General features: G+C 48.8%; 1 non-coding gene across 1 annotated transcript; it reads right to left on the bottom strand.

The window, feature by feature from the left end:
- Positions 1-9,203: 9,203 nt before the first annotated feature.
- On the bottom strand, positions 9,204-9,310 carry LOC141615659 (small nucleolar RNA R71). Its single transcript, XR_012530068.1, has one exon. It is a non-coding gene; the product is annotated as a small nucleolar RNA R71 (small nucleolar RNA).
- Between the last annotated feature and the right edge of the window lie 2,383 nt (positions 9,311-11,693).

The following is an 11,693-nucleotide window of genomic DNA, read 5'->3' as shown; positions in this document are numbered from 1 at the left end:
TACAAAAACGGTGCGATGATCATACCCCCCTAGTCGTATCGGCCGCCGAGGTCTTCGCCCGAGCAAGAACGAGGGCCGAAATGGGAAAGACCCCCTAGGCCGAGGAGTGACGGTGACACGAGCCAGTACTGTGAGTACCACGGCCACACCGGACACTTAACCAACGATTGCCGACACCTGAAGGATGCCATTGAAGAGCTGATCCGGAAGGGGAGCCTCGGCAAATATGTTGCCAGAGGCCAAAAACCAGATGTCGGCGGATCAAATAGCAAGCCCGTTTCGAGCGAGTAGGAGTAGTCAATGTCGTCATCGGGGACAACGAGAACGGTGGGTCCGCTCATGGGCACAAACGACACCTGGATGAACCTCATCAGGCCATCAACTTTGTGCCCAAACACACCACCCCGCCCCAACATCCCCGATATGACCATCGGACAGGAGGACTACGAAGGAGTCATCGCTCTTCATAGCGACCCACTTACAGTCCGCCTGGACATAGCCAACCACTCGGTGAAGAGGTGCATGATTGACACAGGCGCCTACACGAACGTTATGTACAGAGAATGCTTTCTCAGCCTCGGTCTGAGGGTTGAAGATTTGAGCCCCTGCACCAACCCGTTGTACGGCTTTTTCGGGGCGGCCAGCGGTACCCCGGGGTCGGTCAGTTGCGGTGAGGTTCGGCGAGGGAGGTGCGAGCCAAGAATGTTATATCCGAATTCGTAGTCATCGACGGCACATCCGCCTACGACGTTCTCATAGGTCGGGTCACCTTGAGCGAAATCGATTTGTGATATCCATCCGCCCCCGACATTGATATATGTCTCGGACCGGGGGGAGGCGCATAAGCTCGTCTCGAAGAACGAGGAGGATCCCGGTTTATGGGAGGTTTACGCTAATGGCCCCTCCACGACGAATAGCTCGAAGGCCGACATCGTTATTATCAGCCCAAACGGAGACGTGTTTGAGCACGCCTTGAAGCTTACCTCATTGGCCTCAAACAATGAATCCAAGTACGAGGCGGTGATAACCGGAGTTGAGCTAGCTAAAGCCGCCGGGGCAGAGCGTATCATGGTGAAGACAGATTCACTCTTAGTGACCAACCAGATCCGAGGAGAGTACGAAGCCCAGGACTACGAGACGATAAGGTATCTAGTAAGGGTGAGAGCTGTCGCTACAAAACTAAAATCCTTCCGGATACAGTACACCCCCAGATCTGGAAACGACCGGACCATCGGCATGGTCGAAGGAGCAGAGACCGAGGAGGTAGAGATTGATCCGGGCCGCACCGTAACCGTCGGTGTCAACCTGGAACCAAAATTCAGAGCCGACCTCCTGGACCTGCTGAGGAAGAATAAAGATGTTTTCGCATACTCAGCGGCCGAGATGCCAGGCGTGAGTCGGGAGGTGATTGTTCACAAGCTGAACGTACTCTCCACCGCTCGCCCAGTCAAGCAGAGAATGAAGAACTCCTCGGCCGAGAAGGACGAGGCCATCAAAGCCGAAGTAGATAAATTACTAGCGGCGGGTTTCATCATGCCTTGTACTTACCCTGAATGGTTAGCCAATGTTGTAATGGTGAAGAAGTTATCGGGGGCATGGAGAATGTGTGTAGACTTTACCAAACTTAATAAAGCATGCCCCAAAGATTGTTATCCCTTGCCTCGAATAGATAGTTTAATCGACGCCACAGCGGGCTACACCATCGAGCTGCCGCCGGACGCCTTCTCGGGGTATCACCAAGTGTTTATGGCCGAGGAAGACATGCCTAAATGCGCATTTATCACCGCCAATGGCACATACATGTACAAAATGATGCCGTTTGGTTTGAAGAACGCCGGAGCAACGTACACGCGGCTGGTGGACAAAGTGTTCCGAAACCAAAAAGGACGAAACATTGAGGCTTACGTCGACGATGCTATTGTAAAAAGCAAGTCCGACAGCGAGCATCTGGCCGATTTACACGAGACATTTTGTTCACTAAGAAAATACAAGATGAAGCTCAACCCAATGAAATGCAACTTCGGTGTCGGGCGGGTAAATTTCTAGGTGTACTTGTCGGCGCCCAGGCATAGATGCCAATCCGGACAAAGTCCGAGCAATCCTAGACCTGCCGGAACCAAGGAATTGAAAAGAGGTTATGATCTTGACCAGGGAGAATGGCGGCTCTCGCCCGTTTTATCTCTCGGTCGCCCGACAAGAGCACCCCATTCTTCAAAGTGTTGAAAGGAAATAAAGACTTGGTGGGGGAAGAACAGAGCACGGCTTTCAAGCAATCGAAAGCTCATCTTCGACTCTCCCAACTCGTCCAGGCCGATCATCGGGGAGACGCTATACCTATACATAGCAAGTAACCTCGGCCACGGCGCCGTGATCATCGGGGAAGAAGACAAACAAGCAACACCCAATCTACTTTGTCACCATACGCTGTTGCCGCGAGAGAAATTACCCATCGATCGAAAAAGCGGCCTTCGCCGTCGTCGTTGCCACAAGGAAGTTAAAACCCTACTTCGACGCACACCCCGTGACGGTCCTAACCGATCAGCCGTTGGAGAAAGCTTTGGAAAAATTCGAACAATCCGGCAGGCTCATCAAATGGGCAGTGGAACTCTCTGGTTTCGGTATTCAGTACAAACCAAGGCCTTCGATAAAGGGGCAAGCACTTGCAGATTTCTTGGCCGAATGCACATATCAGGAAGAGCCAAACCTAGGCATATGGGAGGTCTACACCGACGGCTCCTCCACGACGAACAGCTCAGGAGCCGGCATCCTTATCATCAGCCCAAACGGGGACGAGTTTGAGTACGCCTTGAAATTCACCTTCTCGGCCTCGAACAATGAATCCGAATACGAGGCGGTGATAACCGGAGTCGAGCTAGCTAGGGTCGCGGAGCGAGAACACATTGTGTTGAAGACATACTCGCTATTGGTTACCAACCAAATCAGAGGGGAGTATGAGGCTCGGGACGACGGAATGGTAAGGTACCTAGAAAGGGTAAAAGCCGACATAGCAAAGTTGAAATCTTTCCAAATCCAGTGCGTTCCCGGATCCGAGAACAACCGGCCGACGCTCTCTCAAGCCGGCTCAACCATCAAGAATGTCACGAACCGTCTTTGGTAGATATCGGGAATGCGAAAAGCATCACCGAGACCGTCGGCATGGTGGGTAACATAGAGACCGAGACAACGTGGATGACTCCGATAATGAAATACAAACTTACGGGTGAATTGGGAGGGCCGCAATCCCTCGGCCAAAATAAAAAGGATCGCCGCAAGGTACTTGGTGTTCGAAGGGGAACGTACGAAGATCCGTAATAAGACCACTCTTGAAGTGTGTCGGCCCCACCGACGGAGAACCGGGAGCATCGACAGAGATTCACGAAGGCATCTCGTGGACATCACATGGGGGCAAGAACACTAGCCCACAAAGCTCTCCGAGCCTGGCTACTTACGGCCCACCATGCTTCAAGATTCCGAGAACAAAGACCAAGAAATGCACGAACCGTCGGATGCATGCCCCGGTGATACACGCTCCCTCCAGGGACCTACAACCGGTGCTTAGTCCCCTCCCTTTCGCATAGTGGGGGATGGACATGCTAGGGCCGTTCCCGACAGCCTCCGGAGGAAGGAAGTTCTTAATCGTCGTCGTTGACTACTTCACCAAATGGGTTGAAGTCGTAGCATACCAGCCAAGAAGACCACAAAGCGTCGCCGAAAGGTAATCTGGGAAAATGTTATAACTCGCTTCGGATTACCCCAAGTTATGGTATTTGACCACGGCCGAGAGTTTTGGAGCGACCTGATAATGAACTGGTTAGAGGAGCTTGGCATCAAGTTTGCGTATTCGTCCGTCTGCCACCCACAGAGCAACGGGCAGGCGGAGGCAGCCAACAAAACAATCCTCAATGGTTTGAAGAAGACAGTTGAAGACCTTAAGGGAAGATGGGCCGATGAACTACCCGGCGTCCTGTGGTCCCTTCGGACAACGGAGAAAGAAGCAACGGGGTACACCCCCTTCCACCTAGTCTACGGTTCCGAAGCAGTCCTACCAATTGAAGCAGCGGTACCAACATTCAGAACGGCCACCTTTAACCCAGTTGAAAACGAGGAGGGCCTAAGAGCCTCCCTAGACCTGGTCGAAGAAAGCCGAGATACGGCACGCCTCAACTTGGCCGTATATCAAAACCGGATGAAGAGAGCCTACAACCGAAGAGTCCACAAAAGAGACTTAAAAATGGGAGACCTAGTCCTAAGGAAGTCGGCTGCCACCAACAAAGGAAATATTCATGGTAAAGCGACAAGAAACCGGGAGGGTCCTACAAAGTGGTCGAAGAAATGAGGCCGGGTACATACCGACTGACAGACATGGGAGGTGTGCCTTTGATGAGCCATTGGAACACCGATAACTTGAGAAAATACTTTGTATAGCGGTGGAGGTGTCCAAACCCATTGTGGACACCCCAACGCACGATCATAACAAACAAATAAATCGCCCAAGTTTTCCATCACAGTGTTTATCCCCTCCACAAATTGCCACCAGCAGAACTCAAAGAGAAGAATTGCTATCGGCCGCAACCCGATTACCTCGGCCAAAGCCGAGAGCGACGGGAACACGCCGGTCGATACGCTAAAAAAGAAACGTATACTCGCCGCTATTGAGACGCCAATCTAGCGGTCAATATGCCTACACAGATACGAACGCTATCGCAGCCGCAACCCCGATTACCTCGGTCAAAGCCGAGAGCGACGGGGAACACGCCGGTCGATACGCTAAAAAAGAAACGTATACTCAGTGCAATTGAGACGCCAATCTAGCGGTCAATATGCCTACACGATTCTAACGCTTATCGCGGCCCCGCAACCCCGATTACCTCGGTCAAAGCCGAGAGCGACGGGGAACACGCCGGGCGATACGCTAAAAAAGAAACGTATACTCAGTGCAATTGAGACGCCAATCTAGCGGTCAATATGCCTACACGATTCTAACGCTATCGAAGCCGCAACCCGATTACCTCGGCCAAAGCCGAGAGCGACGGGAACACGCCGTCGATACGCTAAAAAGAAACGTATACTCAGTGCAATTGAGACGCCAATCTAGCGGTCAATATGCCTACACAGTTACGAACGCTAAAGACGTTAAACATAGTTGAGACATGCATTCAAACTGCCTCGGTCATGCCGAGTGTAAAAACGAAGGCACTCAATTAATAACGCAAAAAGACAAACGAGGAATTGTGATCGAAGCCCCGGCCAAGCCAAAGGCCGATAAGATAACTTTATTAAAGATGATTGCAAGGAGAGTACAAACGACGTCCGTCCCCATAAGGATAGCCTAAACTCTACCTACCAAAGCTTTACAAAAAGCGAAGAAACAAAAAAGCAAAAGGTTACAGACTTGGGATTTGAAGCGCCAAAAGGATGGCAGGGAGAGAAGGCTCAATAATTGGCCCCCGAACAGCTAAAACTATCCGAGACGCCGGGTGATTCTGGTGACGACCGCCCGTCTCCCTATGCCTGTTGCTGCCCCCCGTCAGTGGCAGCAGCATCTTCGGTGGCCGGCTTTGAGGAAGGCTGAACATTTTCAAGCAACTTCAGCCTCTCACCCTCCTTCACTTTCGCATCATAGGCCGCCTTGGCCTCAGCTATCTGAGCCGCCTTCGCCGCCTCCGCCTCTGTCGTGCCGCTGCCTCCGCAAAGATCGCCATCTCGTCCAAAAGCTGTTCAAACTTATCCCACGGGAAAGAGCCCTCGGGGACGAGTCTCCTTATCGCCTCCCTGGCCGCCTCCTCGGCTTGGTCCCGGAATTGGGCGCACATTTTAGGGAGAAGAACATCTTGAAGCATTTCAATATCCTTCTCCTTTTGAGCAAGGGCAGCCTGCGCGTCCCTGAGCGCCTCGGCCTGGTTGTGGAACAGATCCTTCCACTTTTCTCCCTTGGCAGCCACGGCGTCATAAGCATCCTTGTACCTGTCCCGCTCCCCCATCATCTTGGCAGTGGCGGCATCAGCTTCCTCCACTTTGGCCCTCTCGGCCCCTAGCAGCTTCTCAAATTCCTCCACGCGCCGGCTGGCAGCAAAGAGATCCAGTTTAGCCTTCGCGGCTTCCCCCCTTGCGGCAGAGAGATCAAGTTTAAGCTTAGCGATCAGTGGCGCAGCTTGGCCCATGGTCTTCTCCTGCTCCAAGATGTAGGAGCCGGCTTGTTGGGTCCACTTGGCCATCCTCTTATATAATTTCACACCCTCTGCCACAAGCTCGGAGGGAGGAATCTTCTGAACCGAGGAGTCAACGATGACATTTCTGTCACCCGCCTTCTCAATAGCCTTCTCGTGTCGCTTCCCTAATTGCCGTTCGGTGGGAACGGCGGCGCCGAAGGAGGATCTACAAAAATTTACACGAGCATCCATGTCACCATGCATTGACACATCGAAAGCCGGTCATCCGGGATGTCCAACGAACCGCCTAAATCCGAACCACAAGTTAGATCCGTACGCCCGGACCCTCTTCGTTCGAGGGCCGGCCGAGTCGATCTTCTCCCCAGCGAGGGAAGCAGACGGAGGATCTTTTCTCTTCTTCGGAGAAAAGGCCTTAGCAACGGTCACCGCCCCATCGGCCGATTTCGATGACCTCCACAGGCTCCGAACCAGGGTCGAAGAGGAGGCGCACGACGCCGCCGCCAACCTCGGACGCCGCCTTCTTTGTTCTCTTTGGCACGCCCCCGAGAACCCTTGCCTGGGCCGCCGCCGGATCCAGCGACTTCAGCTGCTTATCCATTGATATAGGACCATTTTGCACTCTTTTTCCCTCTATTTTCATGCATATTCGACCCCATTTAAGGCGGTTTTGTACCCCCTTTACTCTCGATTGTAGTCCCGATTCCCTTTACTATGACACTTTGGCCCCCTTGCAGAAATTGAGGCGGGAACGGGCGAAATCAAGCTAGAAAGACGGGATTTCCAAGCTATGCATGAAAGATGAAGGAAATTATGCTGAGGAGTACCCTCAGCCGGTAGGCCGGAAGCCGGCCAGCCGGCTGGGAGTACATATTACAAGGAAATGAAGGAAGGAAGTCGGAGAAGCATCCCCCCGGTGGGGTCGGTCGGGGTCTGGGAAGACACACTGCTCTTGAAACGAAGAAGATGGTGGAAGAATGTTACAGAAACCCCCAGCCGGTCAAATGCCCGGGGCCGGCTAGCCGGTGGGAGTTCCTCCAAGGCAAAAGTCAAGCTTCAAAGTCAAGCTGTCCCAGCCGGTCGGGGGACCGGTGGTCGGTCGACCGGCCGTGCACACCTGATGACCTCAAAAATTGTTCACAACTTCCGAGAGATCTCCCGGTAGGTCAAAATGGCCGGTTGACCCACGGGAGTGCATATACGTGTTTCAAAGCCCATTTCCAATTTCAGTCCTAATCCTTGTATAACCTATATATACCCCCTCTTAAACCCTTTTGTACACATAACCCTAGATCTGAAAAACTTTCCTTATTAATTGTAATCCTTTCTTAATCAAGCACTAATCTTTCAATAATTATTATTAATATTTAGCAAGAATTAGTTAGTTCTAGTAATAGTCAATTGTTTACACTTGTTTGTTGAAGTTTGTATTGGGGATTTTGAAGGGTTTTCCTTCCTATTAATCAATCAAGCTTCCACCTTTTCTTTTGTTGGTATAATTTCTCTCCTTTCTTTACTTGTTTATCATTTGTTTACATTTTCCTTGTCTTTTGATTTTGTTACAACCTTCATTATGTCTCTTCCTTGTGTTGTTTGCTTTTCTTCTATATTTAGCATAATCTCCCTTAACATGAGTGAGTAGATCCCTTCTAGGGTTTAGGGTGATTCTTTATGGGATTTATGGGGCATGATTCTTTGAATATTTTGGTCCTTGGTGAAATTGTTTAACGTTCCTATGCATTGCACTCAAGGTGTTTGTTGATTTGCTCAAGTGAAAGCTTTGGCCTTTCTTCATTTATTGCTTAATTCTCCTTAGAATGAAAGTTTTGGGAGTCTTGATGTATGTTAGGAGAGGAGGGATACTTAATGAAAATTAGTAGCCACCCTTAAGATACCCAAGACATTGGTTCTTCATCTTAGGTTAATCTCTCACCATTGACCCTTTTTGATCTTCATGTTTGCCCCCTAAACCATATTGATGACCCCGAAAGCCCTAGCTTTTAATTAACCGTATTCATTATCATCATCTTGTTTGTCTTTGCTCTAGTGATTATAACCAAAACCTTTACTTTTAATTTTGATTAAACTTGACTCATAATTGAACTTTGTAGCAACCCCCGCCGTCCTTGAGTTCGACCCCGACCAAATACTACGCTTTTTCGGGTTTTATAAATTGTTTTGGTATAGGAAGTAGACGACAAATTTCCTATTATCAAATGGCGCCGTTGCCGGGGATGGCGTTAGGTTATGCTTAGTTTTATTTAGAGTCTTTGCTTTAATCTTGTCTCAATTGTCATTTTTGCTTTAGTAGTTGATTGTTGTTTGTAGAGTGTGTGTGATTTTTGCCTTTCCCTAGTGTGTAAAAACACTAGGAGACTTACGATTTGTCAAGTGTATGCCTAGAAGGAATCACCAAGCTCTCCTATTCAACTCCGACCCCGAAAGGCTTTTTAGGACCTTGAGGACTAGGACTCTTGAAAGAGTGAGGAACAATTCCACCCAAGCAAACATTGATCAACCAAACTCACACATCCCACAAAATTTTGATACAACAACTACGATTCAACCAAATACCACAATTGAGACCTTAGTAGAGAACCCATTTCATAACTTCCTTAATTACAATAGTCCACCTCAAACACCACCACATCAAGAACCGAACCACCCACCACAAATGGCTCTCGGAGATCACAATGGCCTAACCATAATGATTCATGTAATCCCATCAATTTTGGCACCTTGGCCCCAAACAACTTTGAGATGCATCCCGCCCAAGTCGGGTTAGTTGAGAAGGACTTGTTTGGAGGTCATCTTGAGGAGGATGCCCATGCTCATCTCCGGAAGTTCAAGAGGAAAGTATCAATGATGAAAAAGAATGGGGTGTCCGAAGACACCTTGAGAATGATGTTATTTCCGTTTTCATTGACGGGCAAAGCGGACCGGTGGTTGAACATTCACCCACCGGATACTTTCACTACTTGGGATGACTTAGCCCAAGCATTTATGGCTAAGTACTACCCTTCCTCAAAGACCGCAATGCTCCGCAACGAGATCCATACGTTCCAACAAGAGGATGGAGAGTCCTTAGGTGAGGCTTGGGACCGTTATCAAGATTTGATAGCAAGTTGCCCTCACCATGGAATACCGGAATGGTACATTACTCAAACATTCTTCCAAACTCTACTACCAAGAACTAAGGAGATGGTAAATGCCTCCTGGGGGAGGTTTTGACCACTTGAATGATGAAGAGGGCACGGCATTGATCAAAAAAATGGTAGACTCGGAGGCAAACTATGGTTCTAGAGGGAACATGCTACGAAGGAACGGGAAATATCCTAAGGAAAATGCCTCCAACTCCGAGACAAATGCCAAGCTCGACTTGCTCACAAAGCAATTTGAGAAGTTTTCAAAGAATCAAGTGAACCAAGCCGCGACCTCATATGGGCCGCCCATGGAAGAAGTTGCTCAAGTCGCGAGTTGTGAACTTTGTGGAGGAAGTGGCCATACTTATGACTTGTGTGGGAACAATTACAATGGTGCCTATGAAGAGAATACTCAAGAGGTGAACGCTTTTCAAAGCTACAACAACAATCCTAGGCCACCAAGGCCTCCTTACAACAACCCGAACACCTACAATCCAAATACCAATTTCTACCACCCCGGGTTAAGGAACCACCCCAACTTTAGTTACAAAAGCACCAATGTTCAAAACCCCCAACATCTCCAACCACAAACCCAAACCAATCCACCCGGTTTTTCTCAACCAAGGGGAATTCTCCCAAACCCAAGAAATAATTTTGGAAATCAAAACCAATGGTCAAGCAACAATCCACCCCAAAACTATGGCAACCAACAACAAGGGCACCAAGAGTTTGGAGGAAACCAAAGCAACCAAGGGTTTTACCAAGGGAATCAAGTAAATCAAGCAAATCAAGGATTTGGGCAAGGGTATGTTCAAGGGTCTCAAGAACAAGGTCAAGGATCGAATTTCAACAACTATGGTCCGAGAGGTAACCTCCAAGTGGGGCAAAACAACAACCAAGGTCCCAATGCTAGATATGACTATGGGTTCCCTTTACCCATAGCCAACCAACCTCATCAAGAACCCCAAGGTGAGCTCTCTCAAGTGGAGCTTTTGAAGATGATTAAGAATATGCAACTTCAACATAGCCAAGAGATAGCTAACTTTGCAAAAGCTACTCAACAAGAACAAGCAAACTTGAGAGCTACATTTCTTAAGGACATGAGGGAAATGGAATCTAGGATGGCTTCTCATGCTATGGCTAACCCTCAAAGGCCACCCGGTGGTTTGTTGGCTCAAGGGCAAAGCTCCAAAGATGCCTCAAATAGCCACCATGCTCATGCGGTAGTGCTAAGGAGTGGTTTAGAGCTTGAGGACCCTTACAAAGACCTTGAGTTGGAAGTTGATGAAGATCCCAAGGGGAATGAGGTAGAAATGGATGATGAAGAAGAAAGCTCACCCATTGAGGCTTCGGGTAAAGCTAATGAAGACACCAAAGGAAAGAAAGCTTGTGAAGATTTGACTAGAAAAGGAATTCAAGTGGACAAGGATGTTGATGGATATGTGGAAGACCTCCCTTATGAGGAGGAAGCTATTGAAGAAATACCTTTGCAACATTCTAAAAAGGTAACAAAAAGTTCGGCTCCTCCAAAGGTATCTTCCAATTCCCAACTTGTTTCTAAAATTCCTTACCCTTCAAGAGCCATAAAGAGTAGGGAAAACCTCAAGTATGCAAAATTTTGTGATATGCTTGAGAAACTTGAGGTTACCCTACCCTTTACGGAGGTGATAATGAACATGCCAACCTACTCAAAATTTTTAAAAGACATTTTGACAAAGAAAAGAGTCTTGGGTGACCAAGAAATAGTGGCTATGGAAGAAGCATGTAGTGCTCATATCCTCAACAAATTGCCCACTAAACTTGGTGACCCGGGAAGCTTCTCCATTCCTTGTGTAGTTGGCGGTGTTCCCATCTCTAGAGCTCTTTGTGACTTGGGAGCAAGTGTTAGTGTTATTCCTTTGAAAGTTGCAAAAAGGATTGGCATTCAAAACTTGGCTCCCACTAGCATGACTCTCCAATTGGCGGATAGGTCCGTCAAGCGCCCTATGGGGGTACTTGAGGACGTGCCCGTCAAGGTTGGAAAGTTTTTGATTCCCACCGATTTTGTTGTCCTTGATATTCCGGAGGATAGCCACACTCCCATCATCCTAGGTAGGCCATTTTTGGCTACCGGAGGAGTTCTCATTGATGTGAAGAATGGGCGGCTAACCTTCCAAATTGAGGGCAACAAAATTGAATTTAACTTGCCAAATTTGATGAAAGGTCCAAGTATAGGAAGATTGAGCACAATCGAGGTAATTGATGAAGTAGTGCACGAAGTAGCCCGTGAAGAGGCGGAGATGGAAGAGGTTTTTCAAATCTCTTTGCATGATGAGGCAATGAAGGAGGATCATGAGGTTGATGAAGAGCTATTGAAGAAAGTGGAGGGCTTTCTCCCTCCAAA

Source organism: Silene latifolia, chromosome 11, assembly GCF_048544455.1.
Source record: "Silene latifolia isolate original U9 population chromosome 11, ASM4854445v1, whole genome shotgun sequence".
In the NCBI taxonomy this organism is placed as follows: domain Eukaryota; kingdom Viridiplantae; phylum Streptophyta; class Magnoliopsida; order Caryophyllales; family Caryophyllaceae; genus Silene; species Silene latifolia.
The sequence above is the reverse complement of the archived record's forward strand: the minus strand, read 5'-3'. Positions and strand labels throughout refer to the sequence as shown.